Source organism: Leptopilina boulardi, unplaced genomic scaffold (genome assembly GCF_019393585.1).
Source record: "Leptopilina boulardi isolate dan_hultmark-lab unplaced genomic scaffold, ZJU_Lbou_2.1 LbouV2_114, whole genome shotgun sequence".
Lineage (NCBI taxonomy): Eukaryota > Metazoa > Arthropoda > Insecta > Hymenoptera > Figitidae > Leptopilina > Leptopilina boulardi.
This window is the reverse complement of record NW_026137657.1, coordinates 710,942-733,020: the sequence shown is the minus strand read 5'-3', so window position 1 is coordinate 733,020 and position 22,079 is coordinate 710,942. Positions and strand designations below refer to the sequence as shown.

At 24.8% G+C, this 22,079-nt stretch overlaps 1 long non-coding RNA gene across 1 annotated transcript; it reads right to left on the bottom strand.

Moving 5' to 3' along the window:
- Positions 1 to 8,977: 8,977 nt before the first annotated feature.
- Positions 8,978 to 9,956, bottom strand: LOC127282266 (uncharacterized). The gene is made up of 3 exons (XR_007843180.1): positions 9,819 to 9,956; positions 9,429 to 9,742; positions 8,978 to 9,239 (listed from the first exon to the last, which is right to left on the bottom strand). It is a non-coding gene; the product is annotated as an uncharacterized LOC127282266 (long non-coding RNA).
- Between the last annotated feature and the right edge of the window lie 12,123 nt (positions 9,957 to 22,079).

Here is a 22,079-nt window from a genome sequence, read left to right as displayed (position 1 = left end):
AATATTATATTTACAATATAATAATCGAAAATATACATTTTCAAAAAAAATTTATCCCTACCATTTCAAATTCAATAAGAGTGACAAAGATAGAAGAGACGCACGCCTGAATTTCGCGCGACCACGTGATTGAATTGGCGCAATTTTAATTTAATTATTATTAATTATTGAATTAAAATTTTTTTACTGTAATAAAAATTAATTTAATACAAAAAAATACAATAAAAATACAAATAAATAAAAATTTTTTTTTGATTAAATTTTCATAAATAAATATATTTCATTAATTTTTTTTCAATTAATTTTATTCAAAAATTTTTAAATAATGTAAGACTAAGAGGGGAAAGAAACGCGCCTAAATTTCGCGCGACCACGTGACTATATTGGCGCAATTTGATTTCATGTAAAATATTATAATATTTAACATTAAAAATATTACAAATTATACAATAAAAAAATATTTATTTTATAATTAGAATGTATATAAACACAATATTACAATATAAGAATCGAAAATATAAAATTTGAAAAAAAATTTATCCCCACCATTTCGAATTAAATTAAAGTGACAACGCACGCCTGAATTTCGCGCGACCACGTGACTAAATTGGCGCAATTTTAATGTAATTTTCATTAAATATGATGCATTTAAAATTTATTAATAATAATTAATTAATTAATTAATTATTAATATTAATAAAATAAAATATTATTATTAAAAAAAAAAAAAAAAAATTTCCCGCTACCACGTGACTAAATTGGCGCAATTTGAATTAAACATTGAATATGATGCATTAAAAATTTTAATACCGTAATAAAAATTAATTTAATACAATAAAAATACAGAAAATAAAATTTTAAAATTTAATTAAATTTTCATAAAAATATTTCATTAGGTAAATTATTTCAAATTAATTTTATTTAAAATTTTTAAAATAATGCGAGACAGAGGAGGGTAAAAACGCATCTGTTGTTTTCTCTCTCACTCTTATTTACCTTATAAGCAATTATTATAATATTTATCATTAAATATACAAATTATGCAATAAAAAAATATTAATTTTTTTAATTACAATGTATATTATATGTAATATTTATTATATAATAAATATAATAAAATAAATATAATATAATAAATATAATAAATCGAAAATATATATTTTGAAAAAAAAATTATCTCCATCATTTTTAATTCAATTAGAATGTCAAAAATTGAAGAGACGCACTAAATAATTTTTCTATTTACAAAAAATATAGAATTTATTAAATTATATTAAAAATGGAATCATTTTGGGTGTATATTTTTTGGATTATTCTTTTGGAGCCGAAATTTAGAAAAAAAAAAATATATATATATATATATAAATATATAAATCTTTGATAGTATAGAATTTTGCTGGTAGCGATGAGGAGCAGTCGAGAGAGCAGTAAATTGCAAAATTACCTCAAAGTGCTTCATCCAAGTTTCATTTGAAGCAACCATCCAAGAGAATATAGGTACCCAATGCCGTGTGCTGTAATTTAATTTATTATATCTCTTTTCTGTGCGAATAATATTACATTTTTTTTTGCCCAATACTATTTTCCAACAATACGATTTATTTTTCAATAACGCATTATTTATAATAAATAAATATATATATATATATATATATATATAATGGAAAATAATTTATTCAATTTCCTGTTTAAAAAAAAAATGTAGCAAAAAATTGATTCAATAAATAAAAAATAATTTTTTAAAAATATTAATTAATGTTTTGTAAAAATGTTTAAAAAAAATTTTTTTATATAATTATTAGAAGGAAAAAAAAATTTGGTCCATAAATGGTACATTTAGCACCTTGGAAAAATATCCGTTACGTATATATACAATTTATTGAAGAGAAGTGTTTATTAAGTGAATATTATATATGTATGGAAAATTTATATAATGTTAAGTTTTGGAAAAATATATAAACAATAAATAAGGTATAGAAGAAGTAGCAAATCAGTCGTTTAGAGACTTGTAATATGTATAATATAAAATTGTGTGTGTGTGTGTGTATGTGCAGGACAATAACAAAGATGCTTAGCATCGAATGCGACTTTCTCCATCTTTCTCTTTGGACTGTCCGTGTAACAGATTGGTCGAATCATCCTTATGTAATTTCGAATATAGAAGATACAAAAGTTCCCAGAGGGAAAGAGAGAGAAAGAGAGAGATCTAAAACATCGTGAAATTCGGGTGTAGCATTTAACAATTGCTATTGATTAATAGAAGATGCATTTTGCAACGCAATAATTCTCAGACAAAAGAGAAATTTTTTTTTTCTGCAAAAAAAATTTCTAAAAGAATCAGATAAATTAAAATTTATTTTTGAAAATTTACAATAATCAAAATTAATTAATAAAATTTTAAGTAAATTATAAAATTATATAAATAATTAAATTTTGAAAAAAAAACTTTTTTAATTCAGAAATCTGTTTTTTTTTTAATTTGAAAAAAAATCTCTTTTTGTATTATTGAAGAGGGTAATTAATCAAGCTGTGTATATGCATTAAGGAGGCAAACTATAAACCTTTTGATCTGAAAACTAATTTCATTAGAGCTTTAATTCTAAAGACTATAAAGTAAAGTTGATTCTCGTATTACAAGATGTTCTGGTTGGCTTTTAACTTTCATTAAATTAGCTTCAGTAACTCACACCACAAAATGCTTTGTACATTTGGATTACTTCTTAATGGAAATGCACATTGGGTTAACAAATACGACACCAATCAGAGAGTTGAACAGAGAAAATTTAATTAATTTCTATTCTAATTAAATTGTTTTCATTAGTTTACATTATATAAAAGAGTTCATGTATATAGGAAACAATTTATATAGTTTCCTATGTAAAATAGTCGAAAAATTTTCATTCCTAATTGTTTGTTTAAAATATATATGTAAATTAATTGAAAAAAAAATATTTATTATTATTAAATAAGAATTTAAATAATTTAATTATTTTCTAAAAATTAGATTAAAATTTAAATAATAAATAATTTTATCTGCATTTATTTGAAAAATAACACTCAAATAACACTCAGAAAAAAAATTCGTTTGAAGCAAACAAATTTTGGTTAAATCAACAAAATAAATGCATTGATATACAATTAACCAAACATTTGGTTGCATAAACCAAACGTTTATCAATCAAATTTTTACTTTGTTCAAAAAATTTATTAAAATAAACCAAACAGTTATTTAAATTAAATAAATATTTATTTGAATTAAACAAATTTTGGTTTGAAGTAACCAAAAAATTGGGTAAATATAAAAAAATGGTACATATCTTTTTTTTGAGTGAAAATTATTTTAGTCACAGAGCCTAATAATTTTTTATTTGTTTCAAATAAAATTTAAACCAAATAAATTTTATTTGGATATACAATTATATATTTATTTGGCTCTGAGAAAAAAATTTCTCTAGTAATGAGAATTTTTTTTTTTTAGAATTAAAAATACTCCCCCTATATTACACAAACAAAATTATAGAGAAAATTTCAAAAATGCAATGCTTTGAAAAATTTTCTTTTTCTTTTATTTTGAATGCAATATTTTTTGATTATGTATTTAAATTCCTGTGTTCAATTGAAAAAGACGATGGAAATTGAAAAGTTTAATGGAGTTGCGGGAGTTGGAATAATATTTCTGATGAACGAGGAAGAAAATAAGATGCAGGGTTTCTTTATAGGGTGTGTCAAAGTGAAAGCTTCATCCACCGCAATATCTTCTAAATTACAATTTAACGCAATTGCCACTTTGCAAATTATCACTAAATTATAAAGATGCCTCTTTAAACATTACTTCTGTTCATGGCAAATATATACCTTCTAGAGAAATCATGAAATCATTTTCAAACGCGCAGTTTACAATACATCAGTGAAAAATGAATTATATATATATATATATATATATAGTATTTTATTAGCATCGTTTACAAAAACACAAATCTTTTGAAAGTAGTGTAAATTTTATTTGCAAAAAAAATTCTTTCTCAATTGAATATGAAAAAAATATTAATTTTGAAATTTTTGATTTCACAGAAAATTAAAAGGCATTAAAATCAGCTGCAACGCTTATTATTTTAATCCAATTTTGCTTATTTTAATCCATTTTGGTATTAAAATAAGCAATTGGATTAAAATAATAAGCGTTGTAGCTTATTTTAATACTTATAATTTTCTGTGATTTCTAAAAAATAAAGAGAAGAAAAATTTTCGAAAGACGTTGGTAAATTTAGAGGATCGTAAATAAACGTGAACTTTTAATAAGTATTCCTTATACCCTAAAAACGAAAGTCGTCCGCAATCATTGATACTATCTCGTGAGTATGTGATATACGTAATGTATTGTTCATTCGACAGACTTCACATAAGGTGAGAAAGTATGCACATCTGATTTAAAGATTCTCGACAAATATTTCACGTATATGTTAATCGATTTCGTATATATATATATATATGTAAAATTTATGTCAAGTATCACATTTCAATTCGATTTGTCATTAATTTTATACCAATTCAAAAATTCAATTTATCCTCACTTGTCAAAAAAAGAAAAAAAAATTTAATTTCTGCTTTTCTCTGAAAGAAACAATTTTAATTATTCTCAATCAATTGAAGTTATCGTTAAAAAAATAAAAACTTGACATTTATATAAACAAATAATCCAAACATTCCAAATTAAAATGTCCACATTTCATTTCCTACTTTCCCGCATAAACATATTTGCACAACTTCTTAAATTACAGAGCTAATCTCGTGAAAAAAAAAAATTAAATCATCCATAATGAATAGTTCCGATCAAATTGAAATTTTATTGCCACTATATAAAAATGGCTTTATGGTTTTTTTTTTCTAATGAAAATTACACACATTGGAACGAAAATGTTGTTCCAAAATGTTATTCGCCCCCCCCCCTATATCTCGTTTATACTTTTGCTGTAATCCATCGAAATAGCACTCTCTTCTTGCGTGTCTCTTCCTGTAATTACAATATAAACGTTCTCTGTTGAAATACGTTTTGGTTTAACCAAGTCTCGAATATACATCTGAAGCACCGGGTTCGCGTTCGAAGAAGTCTCGTAATTTGTGACGTGCCGTGAGTCACGCTGACTGTTAACGACTCCGCTAATGGTAAACGATAGGTTCTTTTCTTTTTTTTATTTTTTTTTTTTTATTTTCATCAAATTCTACAAGACTTTCTTGGTTACATTAATCGAACACCCGCAAATGACATCCAATGACTATTCTCCATTATTGACGATTCAACTTGGCATTTCAGGCTTTGAAATTTTTTTTTTTCCTAAACAAAAACTCGTATCCCTTATTTAATTCCATCATAAATCGATTATTTATCTCCACTTTTCAAAACGAAAGAAATTAAACGACGATTTTAAAATTAAATTTATCTTCAACATAAAATATGATATTTACATGTAAATTTTCCTACATTTTATCAGATTTTTTTTTTTAAATCCCATAAAAAATCATTTAATTTTCATTTTAAAGACTTCTATCAAATATAATTTAAAATCATATCAAAATTATTTGTTATATGAATAAAGAAAAATTTTGTGAAATAAAAAAATTTGCAAAATAAAAAATGGAATAAAAATTTTATTAAAATAAAAATTCAATGCCTAAACATTCTGTTAAGTAAAAATTTCTTTAAAAATATTAATTCGAAAAATAAAAATTCGTCTAAAAAATAATTATAACTGAATAAAATTGTTGAAAATAAAAATTCTAACAAATAATTTTTATCTGATAATAAAGTGCCCCTAAAAAATGTTAATAATAATTCTCTTGCTTTTTTTTCTAGTTTCATTTGCCATTTGATTTATGTTTTCTTTATTAAAATATTTTTTGGCGGGAAGAAGTTACATCTGCAATAAATATATCTCTAGCCGCATGATTCATTGAGAGAGAAGAGACACACAAACACACACATACTTTTTGAATGTTAAAGTTTACATGACAAAAATTCTAGTTGAAAGATAATTTGCATTTAAGGAAGTAACACTGACATTTCGGAACGCGAAAGCGCGCAAAGAAAAAGAGGTCGCAAAATGTTTGTGACAATGAGCGAGGAGCTCGCGACTCTCAAGTATAAAATTGTATATATATAGTTCCGCTTAAAAATTCAAAAAAAAAAAAAAAAAACAAAACAAAACAAATACCCCATTTTACACACATTTTCTTCGTGTGGGCAAAAACGAATTTTATTAACCTCAAGAGCAAAAGCATTTTCAAAGAAAATTTAAATTCCAAATAAAATACAAAAATTAATAAACAAAAACAAAATTATTAATTTAATACTAAAATTATATAACTGATTTTCTAATAAATAATTAAATAAATAACAAAGAATTGTGGGACAAAAATTTGAAATATTTCTGAATTTTTGGATAATAAACAAATTTGAAAGTAAACTTTACTTAATCATAAAAATAGTATTTTTTGTGAATCAAGAAAAATGGACTTTTTTTTTGGTAAAATGCTATGGTAGTTGGAGAGTTATACAGTTGGAATAAATGGGAGATGGATGATGCGGATATGCTCGAGGCGGTACTAAACCCAAAAAAAAAAAAAAAACACAAATGATATTTCAAATATTTGGTGTTCTTATGAAAAAAAAATCGATTCCTTTTTGTTGAAAAATATATTTTCCAATTTTTTTAATCCAGTTGCAATAATAAAAAAATAAATAATAGTTTCAAATTAAAATTATTTGCTCAAAAAAAAAAATAAATAAATAAATAAAATTTATTTTGATTCAAATATTCGGTTAATTAATTATTATCCAATAAATATTTGGTTCAAATAAATATTTATTTAACAATAATCAAATAACCGATTATTTTGAATCGAATAAATTTTTTTCATTGTATTCATTTGATAATAATCGTAACTAATTATTTGAAAAAAAAATTGTTTATTTTAATAAATAAATTATTTTTCAAATTATTTTTCAGATTATTTATCAAATTATTTTTTTGTATATTTATTCTTAATTTTAGAATTTGATAATTGGTTTCCTAAACCAAATATTTTTTTTGTAAATAAAGTATATTCCTTATGTAACGAAATAAAAAAGTAAGTTTAAAAAAATAGCAATTTAGAAAGATTCAGAATTTAAATGCAAATGATTAAGTAATTACTTCTGGGATGCAACTATTTCCTACAATGATTTATGTATATATTCGTCTATAATAGAGATGACGACCGGATTTAACGGATTACATTGTCGGAATTGGACGATTTCTCTCTGTGGGAAAAAGGAAAAAATTTTTTTTTTGTTTTAACCAAATGGACATATTGATGAGATTGATGAGACAATGTTGAACTTTGTATAAATATATATATATATTGGAACAAGAAGGGACATCGCGAATAATCATTGTAATATCAGAGAATACGAGAAGCGAGTGTCATCAGGTCATCACGATCCTGCGGACAATATTCGACCCGCGATATCAGATCCTTATTCCTTTGCTAATACAAAACAAAAAGAGAGAGAGAAAAAGAAACATCTCATAATAACGATATTAAATAGACAGTGAATATCCGCACTTTTTTTTTTTAACAACCACGATAATAACACCAACAATAATCGATAAAAAAAAAATTTAATTTATATATCATTGAGACTGCATCGATAGGGAATGACATTTTCTACTGCGTCCCAAAGTAAAAGTTTATTGGTGATACTTCACAATAATGAAGACTCATATTGAACGAAGGGAAAATATTTATTTTCAAAAAAGAAAAAAAAAAAACGAATAATCACGACTGAAAAAGAGGGGAAAAAAATTAAAGATGAACTTTTCTAAATGGCTTATTACTTATTATGGTTTTATTCAATGATCGTTATGTCATGCAAATATGATTACAACATTGATTGGTGGTAAAATGAATTATTCGTTTCTTGTAATGTGACTTAATTTACCATAACCATTTATCTGACAAATAAACATATATATAACAGGTGAAAAAGTCAAAATAAAACTTTTAATTTTCACATTTTTCTTCCGCTTTAGAAAGTATTTTTTTTTTCAATGACAAACTTAAACACAAAGTTTTTTAATCCTTTTTACAAATTACTGATTTTTCCTCGTATTTCAAAAATATATTTTTTATCTTTTCAAATTTTTCAAAACTTTCATTTTTATTAGTAAAATAATAGTTTTGTATTGTGATAATAATTTTATCGCACAATTTTTAATTTTGATTATAATTTTTATAATAATATTATTATAAAATAATAATAAAATTAATAGTAATAAAAAACCTAATTTAAAAACTAATTTTTTATTTACTATTACTATTTATTATTATAATAATTATATTATTATTATTATTATCATTATATTTCAAAAAAAATCTTTAATAGATGTAATAGAAATTTTACATGTAAAAGACTTTATGGATATAAATTTTACGTGAACGTAAAAAAAAAAAATGATAGAATAGTAAATTTTGTTTATAAACGATTCGTGGTGAAAATTTGATGCTTGAATCGTCATATATGTAAATAAATATAAAATTTCCGTGTAGCACAGAAGATTTATCTCATTACGATTTAATTACAGATGCGAAGAGGATAAGTGACCTTTTTCACTTCCACACCCTCGACAATAACTATTCCACGACATTTGATTCCACCATCGATTCATCAGATGATTTTCTTTAATATCCTGTGCAAACTCCAAGGATATATAAGCGCAATTTATCCATTCTAATATGTTATCGCAAATATTGAATTATTATTATAAAAAAAAAAAATAAATTCATTCAATTTTAATACGTTTTTATATTAAAAATTTATTTAATTATCATAATTATAAAATAATAATTTTTTTTTACCAGTTATAAATGGAATTTAAATAAAATTTTATTAAATTTATTTAATTTTGGATAATTGAAATATTCAATAAAAGAAAATGAATTCTTCATAATGAAATATTTATTCAAAAAAGCAAACTAAATTTTTATAGCAATGATAAATGTTAATAAAAAAAACATTTTAATTTTTCTTTCACCTTGAACAAATGATACTACTGGAACTTTTACAATAACAATTTTTTCGACACTGGAATGTTGTGTTATGATATTCAAAAAAAGTGATTTTTTTTTCAATTACTCTCTTCGTTAAATTTTAATCGTCCAAATTTTTGTTTCACACAATTCACTTCTACAATCTTGGAATTCTAATAAAATAAAATATTCCTTATTCAAGACGAAAAAAAAATCTAAAAATTTTTTTAATTATTGTAAAAATCGAATTTTTTTTTTATTCATAAAAAAGTAATTAATTAATTTATGTATTGAATTTTTAAAAAAAGGCAAAATAAAAAAAAATTAATTTTCTTAAAATTTTTTTTTTTTACAAAACTTACTTGAAAAAAATTACGAGGATCTACAGCCCGATCTACAGGAATTATTTTTCCTTCGTCTTCGATTTGATTTTTTCGGTGATCCTTTACGGGCTAATTTGAGAAATTTACATTTTTCATCTTTTGGCATTTTTTGCCATTTTCGACCAGCAATTTGAGCAACTCTAGTAACACAAGCAGTGGGCATACATTTCAATAATCTCATAAAGAAAATAATAAATCCATTTCGTGATCTTGCTTTATGACAACCATTTTTGTCACATTTTCTTTTAGGTGCTCTGGCTTTCATTCCTCCTCCGGCCATAATAATAATTTAACTAGTCACAAATTTATCAATTAAAATTTTTTTTTTTTACTAAATAATTTTTTTTTTTTTAAAGAAAAAATTCTTACATATCCAAATGAACTAGAATTTTGTTAATTAAAAATCAAAATTTTTTTTCCAACGAGTTCGTTGATTTTACGTCAAAATGTACATTTCTATTGACGTTAAAATAATTGAATGCCGATGAAAATGTTACTTACTTCGTTTTACCACCGTCAAATTTTTTCGTCAAAAAAAAAAAAAAACAAAGAAATTGAAAAAAAAAGAATGAATATCAATCTACAGTTAATTATTTTTGAAGAAAGAAAGTTTATAATGATTAGAAAAAAAAGTTGATAAATTCTTTATAATTTCGCATAAAACTATCATTTCAATTACTATTATTATTATTATTATTAGTATTATTATTAGAGTTTATTGATGTGGATTTTATCATTAGCAGAAAGTTAATTTCTACCTTTTACCATGATTTCATAAATTACATTGACAACTGAAATAAAGGAGGAAATGCTATACCTTTAATATAGTTGATGCAATGCGACAAACACTTATTGTAATTAATTATTGAATGTATTATAAAACCTTCTCTCTCTCTCTCTCTCTCTCTCTCTCTTTACATATACGCGATTTATATTTATTGCTATATGTAATATACCGATGTTAATTTGCAGCGAAAGTTATTTTAATATTTAATTGACTTGATTGGAAATTTACTTTATTTTAATTGTCAAAAACTAAAAAATAATTAATATAATAATTATATATTCATTTTTCATTATTATTTTAATTTTAATTACAAATAATTTCAATTCTTTTTTTTAAAACTTTCTTCATTAATTCTAATTACAAATAATTTTTAATTACCTTTTTTTTCAATAAAAAAGTTAATTTAAAAAATTTAATAATACAATAATTAAAAAATAAAAAAATTTCTAATTAAAATTATTATTTTTAATAAAAAAAATGTTTTAAAATATTTTTTTTATTGTATTTTCCATCGATCATGAATAATAGTATTATCAATTGTATGAATTATTCAAAATTTATTGATTTGGATTGTATGGATGATATTTGAAATTGTGTGTATATATATATATATAACCACGTCAGCCAAAGGGACTTCCGACGATCTCGTCAAAATACTATGTTTGATGAGTTCAAGTCACCAGGATTATGCTTTGCATAAATTTCATGCCTGTGAAAGCACATGATACAATCACCACTGGAAGTTGCCCTATGGACTACTTGAAACATGTTACATTACATAGTACATCGATTGAACCTATTTCAAGTGTAATAATGGTCCCTCAGACCAAGAGAAGCAGAAAATAATCGCGCTCACTTGCACAATATATAGCAATAACAGCGCTTAATAAAAAAAAAAAAAAAATTACTGTAATTTTCAAATAAAAATAAAAATTTTAATTTTAAAATATATTAATCCATTTTTATAAATAATATAATATATTTAAAAAAAAACCCATTTGATAATATTTTTTCAAAATATTTTTGAAATAAAAAAACAATTTTGTTAAATTCGAAATTTTTTCATCAAATAAAAGAAACAGTGACAATAATTTTATTTTAATATTTATAGAAAATAGAAGAAAAATTGAAATCCATTTGGTATTTAATAATGAATAATTATAGTCGGAATATAAAGTGTTATATAGAATATTTGAAATGACATTTCGTTAGTTTATTGAAACTACTTTATACATGGTTTCGCTAAAACTTATATATATGTATAAGTACTTTCAGAATAAAGAGTGTTTTATAAGCGTCGTAAAAGAGCTATTTCAAATGAACAATGTAATTTCCTTCGCGTCTAAATATAAATTCAGAAAAAGCGCGAAATATATGTCAGTCTCATTTCTTATGCTGTTTTTTTTTCAGAAATATAGATATATTATATATGCTAAATCCTCCCTTTCATTTTCTCTTCATACATAAATTTTCATTTCATATTTTAATATATTCAATATCTTTTCAATATATTACATATTTCCTATAATATTCAAGTACAAATGAAAGAAATTTTTTTTCAATTCAACAAAACTATTTTTTTGCTTCATTTATTGCAATAAAAAAATTTTTTTTTAATTAATTATAAAAAATATATATGATTCCATATAAGTGGTAATAAAATTATTTTAAATAAACGCCAATAAAATATCCCTAATAACACAAGATATCTTGGGATATATTGATAATATTCCGCAGATATCCAAGGGATGTCCTATGGATATCAAAAGGATCTCTTAAGGATATCCAAAAAATCGGCAGTTTGGATATCCCATGGATATCTGAGGATATCCACAGGATATCTTCTGGATATCCCATAGATAACGTCAGGATATCCCACAGATATTTTCAGGATATTCTCAGTATATCTTCTGGATGTCAAGAAGATATTCTCAGGATACTGTTTTTAAAGTCATTATGAAACTACGATTGAGAATATTCTGTGAATTAAATTTTTTATAAATAAAATAAAATGCAACTTGTTTTTCGAGAAAGTTGTTTAATTTGAAAAATTATTAACTAATTAACAATATAAATTCTTCCCCGCAAATAACGAATAATTATTAATATTAATTATACATTAAGTTTATTTAAAAACTTTGAAAAAAATGTGTTTCAAATCTTCATTTAAAATAAATTAGAAGCTCATAAGATTTTTGTTTTTATTATATTATTATTCATTATATTAGCTTAACAATTTTAACCTTTAAAAATATATGTTGAGATATTAAATATCCCGTGAATATCCTAAGAATATCCCACGGACATCCTGAGGATATCCCATGGATATCCTGAGATATAATATCCAATAGATATTTTGTGGATGTCTTAGGGATATCCTATGGATGTCCTGTTGATGTCCCACAGACCGGCGGTTTGGATATCCTATGGATATCCCAAGATATCCTTGGGACCATTCTAGGATATCAACCATTGATATGGATATCCTTTTGTTATGAGGGATTACACTGAGTGCAAAAAAAAAAATAGTTTTACTTATTTGTTCTTGAGTTAAAATGTAAATTTTCTTTTTTTTTTTTTGTAGGAAAAAACTAACTTATTGTAAATATATGCAAGTCGATCCCTTGTACCTTGAGAATTTCTTAATTATATATAGGTATCAAAGGTTCGTGTAACACTTGTTTTCTTTGGCGCATCCGACACGCGACTATTGGCTTTGCACGAAACTTTGTATAATACTTGTTACGTGAACGTGACTAAAGGGGGTAAAACGAGTACAAAAGCAAAGAGTTTAAAATTATCAGGCATCCAACAACATTTTCCCAATCAATCACATAATTTTTTTTTTTCTTTTTTTGACCCTTTAACCCATTTACATTTTTTATAAGTAAATAATTCTTTTTATCGAGCAAAAAAATAGTTTTTTTTACCGAAGGAATTAATTAAAATTTTAAATGAAAATAATTTTCCTTTTTATAAAACAAACGAGACGAAAAATTGTATTTGAAAAAAAAATTAGTAATTTTTCTTTCTTTAAAAATACAATACGAAACCACACCACACACGAATTCAATTCCGTCACTTGAGATTGAACACCCTCATATAGCAGTAGGGATTTAAAATTTATTCGCACGCTATAACATAAACTTTGTGTCATCCAGAAAATGCAGAGGATTATATTTCGCTCGCTAAATTTTTAGTGTGGAAAACCCGGATTCGGAAGATATAGTAACAACTCATATATAATTTATTAGTTTACTTCTCTACTTTTACTCTACTAGAGAAATTCTCAAAAATATTTTTCCAAAAAAAAAAAAAATATTGATTCAAATACAATTTTTATTTAATTCAAATAAAAATTCGCACAAAAATTATTTGTCACAAGTAAATATTTATTTGATAATAGGAGGGGGGGGGGGCGGCATAATTATCTCATAAAAATCATTATAATTTTCATTTTAAAGAATTTTATTAGAAATTATTATTTTTTAGACAAATTTTCATTTTGTTCGAATTTTTAAATGACAGAAAATTCAATTTACACACAGAGAAATGGCATATTTGTCTCCGAGCCTACTAACTCATTTATTTGTTGCAAATATATTTTATTTCATTGAAATAAAAAATTTATTTTAGGCAAAGAAAAATTTATTTCTGACAAATAAAACTTTTATTTACGCCAAATAAATAAGTTAGTAGGCTCTGAGACAAATATAACGTTTATTTAACTCAAATATATTTTATTTGGTTCAAATAAATCATTTCTCTGCGTGTACCGAATTTTAATTTTGTACGAATTTTTAAGACGCCAAATTTCCATTTGTCCGAAATTACAAATGACCGAACAAACATCAACAGAAAGATTTCGGCACAATTTTTAAAATTGACGAATCACAATTTTCCTGATAATTTCTAATTGATGAATTTTTAAAATTACGCCAAAATCTTTCTGTCGATTGTTTGTTCGGACATTTGTAATTTTGGACAAATAAAAATTCTATCTTTGTTAAAAATTCGGACAAATTAAAATTCGATGCATTAGAATTAATAATGTGAATCGCAATTCTTTTTCAATTTTCTAATAATATTTTTTTTTTCCTATTTTTTCAAGGATACTTGTAACCAAAGCAATTGTTTGAAGTACCGGATCGAGAAAGAATGTTTTCAATGGAATCGAATCTACACCCATCCACTGTTAAAGGCGTGACGGAATCCTTTAACGTGAAAAGCAACTCGCCAAGTTGTAAAATTTGTATTTTTAGTTATTCACATATGTTAAAAAAGAAAAAGATTTTGTAATTAAATAAAACTTTTGTTCATACAGATTTTGTTAAATGAAAGAGGGTGGGCTACTAATTACAATTCTCTTTGAAAAATCTTTTTTTAGTTTTCAATATATATATTTTTTTTTTTTTTTGAAGAAAAGAATAAGATATCGCAAATATCATTATTTCAGTATATGAATTATTATTAACACCATAGGACTATGTAACTATTGTTTTTACTTATATTATGATCCGATAACGTTTTTCTTAAGAATTTACTCACATGTGAACCTTTGTTTTTACAAAAGTCCATTAACGATCCCCAACGTTAGATGATGCGAGATTTGATTTCGTGCAATGGATCGTAAAAAAAGAAAAAGAAATGAAATGCTGAATAAACAATATTTCGCAATATTAAAGATGTGCTGTGTTTGATATAGAAAAATTTATGACGTTAATTGTGGTTTAAATTATGCGCCTAAGAAATCACTTAATTAGATATATATATATATATATGCCACATGTATGCGATTAAATGAACAGGTGCTTGGGGAACGATTATAACGATGATGTTATGGGATGCTGCGACTTCTGACAGAGACTACATATATGGTACATCTACGGTATGCCAATTACTTGCAAAAATCTCTAATTAGCAATAAAATTAACAATTCTCAGTTAATATGTGCATTATAAAAAAAAATAATTAATAATATTTTCATATTCAAATTAAATTATTCAAGGTGTATTAATTTTTTTTCCAGGTATAAATTTTTTAGTATAATTTCAAAATGTTTCAACGACTTTTTCAGAAACAAAAAAGTCATCAGTTTTACACTGAGAGAAAAATTTATTTTATTCAAATAATAATCAATTACTTGATTATTATCGCAAATAAATATTTACTTGAATCAAATAATTTTTATTTGAACTAAATAAATTGTATTTGGACGAATAATTTCTGTATTTAAAACAAATAATATTTAATTGGCTCAAATAAAAATTATTTGTTTCAAGTAAATATTTATTGCCATGGTAACAGTTTTCATAGCAACCGTTACCATGGCAACCGTTACTTAAAATTTTTTTTCTTAATAACGGTAATATTAATATAAGTTATGTAATTTCTTTATATTTTTTTAAAATTATTATTTATACCCGTGTGGAAAAAGCCACGATCTTGCCCTCAAGAGTTCGGGGCCCCCGGCGGGGGCCCATGAGGGCTGATCCATATGGCGAATCCATGAGGGGCACCGTAGGGGCCCCGCATGGATCGCCCTCATGATCGATTAGCAAAATTTTCTAAGTCCAAAAATCAAATATTTTTTCATCACCAAAAAATTAATGTTTATAATGATTCAAAACAACGAAAAACGCGTTTTTAATAAAAATATATTTACACTTTTTTGAAAATAACACTCACACTTATGGCAAAATAGATGAGGGCCACCGTAGGGGCCCGCATGGATCGCCCTCATGATCGATTAGCAAAATTTTCTAAGTCCAAAAATCAAATATTTTTTTATCAACAAAAAATGAATGTTTCCAATGATTTAAAACAACGAAAAACGCGTTTTTAATAAAAATATATTTACACTTTTTTGAAAATTCGCCTGAGATGATTCATGATAATAATCATAAAGCATATAATTAATTATATTTTATAAATTGCATTTGATTGGAAAATATAATTTAATATCTTAACTTTAACTAAATGATGTTAAGCACTTTTCTTTGTTAGGTATTTTTGAAGTTTAAATAGCATCAAGAAGTTAGCATTCGTTTTGAAGTAGCGTACGTAGCGTAGTTGGTAAAGCGTTAGACTCATAGTCCGTAGGTCGTAGGTTCGATTCCCCCCATGCGTTAGATTTATTTATTTCTCAGGTTTGCGTTTAATCATTAATTCTATGTAGGAATTAATTGAAAAATGAAAATATCCGTTAATAGTATGCATAAATTAAATATTTTTTAATTTTTTAATTAATTAATTTATTATTACTTTTAATTATATCCGACAGTTAATTAATTATAACGTTAATTAATAAATTGAATTTGAGTAAGAATTTAATTTAAAATTGAATAATTATTAAATAAATATGTTATTTATTCATAACTTAAGCTTATTTATTATTAATTAACTTTTATTATTAATATTATTGATTAAAAAACATTATGGCAAACTTGAGGGCAAGATGAGGGCAAACGTGAGGGCCCATAAGGGCGCCCGTAGGGGCACCCTCATGGATCGCCCATGCGGGCGCCCTCATCGATGAGCATGTCGTTTCTATGAGGGGCCCCTATGGATCATCCATATGCGGCCCTCATGGCATGAGGGCGATCCATAAGGGCCCCCGCTGGGGGCCCACATCACTTTTCCACACGGGTACACTCAAAGAAATTATATATATATATATTTGTCTCAGAGCCAAATAAATTTTACTTGGTTTAAATAAAAATTTTATTTGCGCTAAATTAAATTTTATTTGTGCTAAATTAAATTTTTTATTTGAAACAAAAAGTTATTAGGCTCTAGAATCAAATATATTTTTATTTGATTTGAATATATTTTTATTTGATTCGAATATATTTTTATTTGATTCAAATATATTTTTATTTGATTTAAATAAATGAAGAAAATAAAAATCATTCTCAAAGAAAATTAATTAATTTGTGATGCAAAAATAAAATTTCAATTGCATCACAATATAATAAAAAATGTCTTCCTCTTGATTTACAATTCACATATAATTAAAAACCATATGCGAGAAAGCGCTTTAAATATCAATTATATAGATAATCTTTCATATTCAAAATTAGGCATACATTCATTTTTGATAAATTATATCTTTTGTTTTATTTTAAATGCAATGCCCCTGAGGCCTTTTTAATAATGTGTTTTCTTGTTAATCTTCCAGTTATAGTTGTAGAGTACTTTCACCTGGAAGCTATATAAGAATCATTAGTAGATTATCTTATAAAGATAAAGGCAATCTTCTTTTTTTTTTTATTATTATTAACTCAACATCCATTGACAAAGATTATACACTTGTAGATCCTAATCATCGAATATGTTCATTCTGATGAGAAAAGAAATCATTATGCATCATTTATAAGAATGGATTTGCTTTATCAAATATATATAACGTTCAATATTACATCATATATATATATATATATATATATATATATATATATATATTCTCAAAATTAGCATATTTCTTTATTGTTTCACACATTCAAGTATTTATTTAAATTAACCATATGTACTTGAAATATTTAATGAGTTTTATTATTTCACATTTATATCTAAAATATGAAGAAATAATTTTCTGTTTCCGTTTCTTTTGAAAAAAAAAAAAAATTTTATTTCTTCAGTTTGGAGAATTTTTTTAGATAGGTATTTCGAATTTCTTTTTTTGTTTCATCCTTTTGATGCAATTATTCAGTTTTTTTGTGGGTTATTTCAATATTTAAAATCCTCTCAATACTAAACGAAAATTCTTAAATGAAAAATAAATTTTATTTGATTTTCTTATTTTCTTATTTTTTTTATTTCTAATAGAATAAATTTTATTTAGAAATAAAATATTCTTTTATTTGAGAGAGAATACCTCAATAATATGATCCTCTCAATATAAGATTATTACTTTCTGAGTAGAATGTAAAGTATAATTTATAGATTAAAAACACCGAAAAAAAAATTTTTTATAGATGAAAAATTCCTCTTGCAAATATCCTTTTGAATCAAGAATATTATTAAAAGAGTATTTTCCTCTTATTTTAAGAGGAATCCTTTTAAATCAAGAATATATTTTTTTTTTGCAATATATATTATGTAAATTCAAAAGACTCATCACACGAGAGATTCTTTTCCTCTTTTAATATCTCTCTTCCTGTGAGAGGAAAAATTAAATCTCATTTTCCTTTTATACTTAGAGTGTCTTTCATTATATATGTATTTTAGAAAAATATCCATATATAATCTCACGATCTGACCGGAAATGTGATTCAGTGATATTTTTCTCATGTCAATGTATATAATAAAAGCATGTAAGCAAATGTATATATAGAGAAGTAACATTTCTCTCAGTGTTATGCGGATGCATAAAGAACTATCAGGGATCACTCTCACTCTCTTGTGAGTCACGTACATATGACCTCTCGAGGGTTAATGGCGCAAAGTCACTGCTCCACCATCTCTATACCTATTGCCGATGCGATCGAAAGGAATTGCCACAGCTAATATTGGAGAAGATGAAAGTGACTATACCCTAAAGGCAAAAAAAAAATAAAATAAAATAAGGATTCACTGATGTGCTGACTGTCGCATCTTTCCGCTGGTTAACGCCGCGATCGCAAAACGTGAATCTTTACTGTAAAATCACGAAGGTGTATCGATGAAGCTTTTTATGTTATATCGCGAATAACATGGACGTAGGAAATCATTTTTTTGGGGGGAGGGAGGGAGGGTGAAAATGTATCCCAAACGCGATTTATTAAATTTGAATACAGTAGAACCTCTTTAATTGGATCTCTTTGTTTTAATTATAAAGAAGGTAAAAAACAACAGTTATACAAAATTCGTTGATTTTTTTTACAGTGGTACCTCTTTAATTTTATTTCGCAAATATTTATAGACGAAAAGAATAATTGAACGTTTCGAGGCGATTTGGAAAATTTTTAATTTATTCGGTTGAATTTAAATACAGTAGAACCTGTTTAATTGCAACTATTTGTAATTTTCAATTCAAGACAGCAAAAATATTTTTTATTGACACCTGAATACAGTAGAACCTCTTTATTTGGATTTTTACTTAAATCTGAATACAGTAGAACCTCTTTAATTGGATCCATTCGTGTTGTTCAATTTAAGAAGGTAAAAAGCAGGTTAACAGAATTCGTGGATTTTAATATCGACATTCGAATACAGTGGAACCTCTTTAATTTGATTTAGCGAATATTTATAGACGAAAAGAATAATTGAACATTTCGAGGCGATTTGGAAAATTTTTAATTTAATCAGTTGAATTTAAATACAGTAGAACCTGTTTAATTGCAACTATTTGTAATGTTCAATTCAAGACAGCAAAAATATTTTTTATTGGCAACTAAAAACAGTAGAACCTCTTTAATTGTATCTCTTTCTTTTAATTAAAGAAGGTAAAAAACAACAGTTATACAAAATTCGTGGATTTTTTTACAGTGGTACCTCTTTAATTTGATTTCGCGAATATTTATAGACGAAAAGAATAATTGAACATTTCGAGGCGATTTGGAAAATTTTTAATTTAATCAGTTGAATTTAAATACAGTAGAACCTGTTTAATTGCAACTATTTGTAATTTTCAATTCAAGACAGCAAAAATATTTTTTATTGACAACTGAATACAGTAGAACCTCTTTATTTGGATTTTTACTTAAATCTGAATACAGTAGAACCTCTTTAATTTGATCCATTTGTGTTATTCAATTTCAGAAGGTGGATCCACAGAATTCGCGAATTTTTATATCGACATTCCAATTCAGTGAAACCTCTTTAATTTTATTTAGCGAATATTTATAGATGAGGCGATTTGGAAAATTCATAATTTTTTTTTTTTTTTGGTTGAATTTAAAAACAGTAGAATCTGTTTAATTGCAACTATTTATGATTTTCAACTCAAGACAGCAAAAACATTTTTTATTGCCCAATTAAATAGGTCTTACTGTAATCCTATACCATTTTTTAAACCTTGACAATTTCTAAAATTTATCTAAATTATTATAAAAAAAATATTAAAAAAATTTTTTTAATCATTAGAATGTATACCAATTATTATGAAATTAAATAAATAATAACAGTTAATTAACTCTAAACAAAGAATTACAGAAATAAGTGCGTACAATTATATTCTAAAAATTAGTAGATTTATAACAATTTTCTCAAAAAATTAAAAATTATTCCCATTCTAATGGCAATATAATTAATATATCCTTGTCTGTAGGAACTCAAAGGACTGATAATAATTCTTCTTTTACTTCATTATATCATTACAATAAACTTTTTTTTTCTCTCCTAAACTCATCTTCATTATTTATTCCACTATATTGAGTAATTCACCATTGAATACAAAATGATTATTGTGTCACATATATATATATGTGTGTAATTTAAAGACGATACATACATGAGGGAAATTGATGAATTATAGAAAAGAAAGGTTTTATATATATATATATTATTATATTTGCAAAACGTCAATGTGTTGTTAAAGTCGCGCGAGATCGTAAGGAAAACGGCGATTCATCAATGAAACGTAACGTGTAATTATGCACCGTTAGATTGTAACGAGACTGTAATTGTCCAGGAATTAAACAGCAGGTATCGCTCAACGGAAAATCGATTATGTATACAAACAAAGATTCTTCTTTTTCTTTTTTTTTTTTTCTTTTCCCTCGAAACAGTTGATGCATTTCCGGTGATTCGGGTTATATCTTGGACACGAAATAGCCTCTCCCACGCCTCAATAGAAGGAATCTTTGACTATTTTCACGCATTGGCGTAGAAATCAAGGATGAGGGGGAAAAAAGGGTTTATTTTCCTCTGATAATCTTTAGTTTTATTGTTTTTTTTTCATAAATGCAAAAATTATATTAAAGAGGTTTCATTGTATTTAAATGTTGACAAAAAATTTAAGTTTCTACGAATTATAATGAACTAGTTTACTTTCCTCTGAAAATTTTCAGTTTTATTCTTATTTTTTATAATTTCAAACATTATATTAAAGAGGTTTAACTGTATTCGAATGTTGATAAATTTTTTTTTACGAATCATATTAAACTGTAATGTATTTTGTTTTTGAATTATAAAACACGAACAGAAAGAGGATCTACTGTATTCAGATTATTAAAGAGGTTCCACTGTATTCGAATATCGATATAAAAAAAAACGACGAATTCTGTTAAACTGTTTTTTTTTACCTTCTTAAATTGAATAACACAAATGGATCCAATTAAAGAGGTTCTACTGTATTCAGATTTAAGTAAAAATCCAAATAAACAGGTTCTACTGTTTTTAGTTGTCAATAAAAAATATTTATGCTGTCTTGAATTGAAAAATTACAAAAAAAATTACAATTAAACAGGTTCTATTGTATTCAGATTCAACTGTAAAAATTGGTTATTTCATATCGCCTCAAAATGTTTAATTTTGTTCTTCTCTTTCATAAATAATTGCGAAATGAAATTAAAGAGGTTTCACTGTATTCGAATATCGATATAAAAAAACGACGAATTCTGTTAAACTGTTTTTTTTTACCTTCTTAAATTGAATAACACAAATGGATCCAATTAAAGAGGTTCTACTGTATTCAGATTTAAGTAAAAATCCAAATAAACAGGTTCTACTGTTTTTAGTTGTCAATAAAAAATATTTATGCTGTCTTGAATTGAAAAATTACAAAAAAAATTACAATTAAACAGGTTCTATTGTATTCAGATTCAACTGTAAAAATTGGTTATTTCATATCGCCTCAAAATGTTTAATTTTGTTCTTCTCTTTCATAAATAATTGCGAAATGAAATTAAAGAGGTTTCACT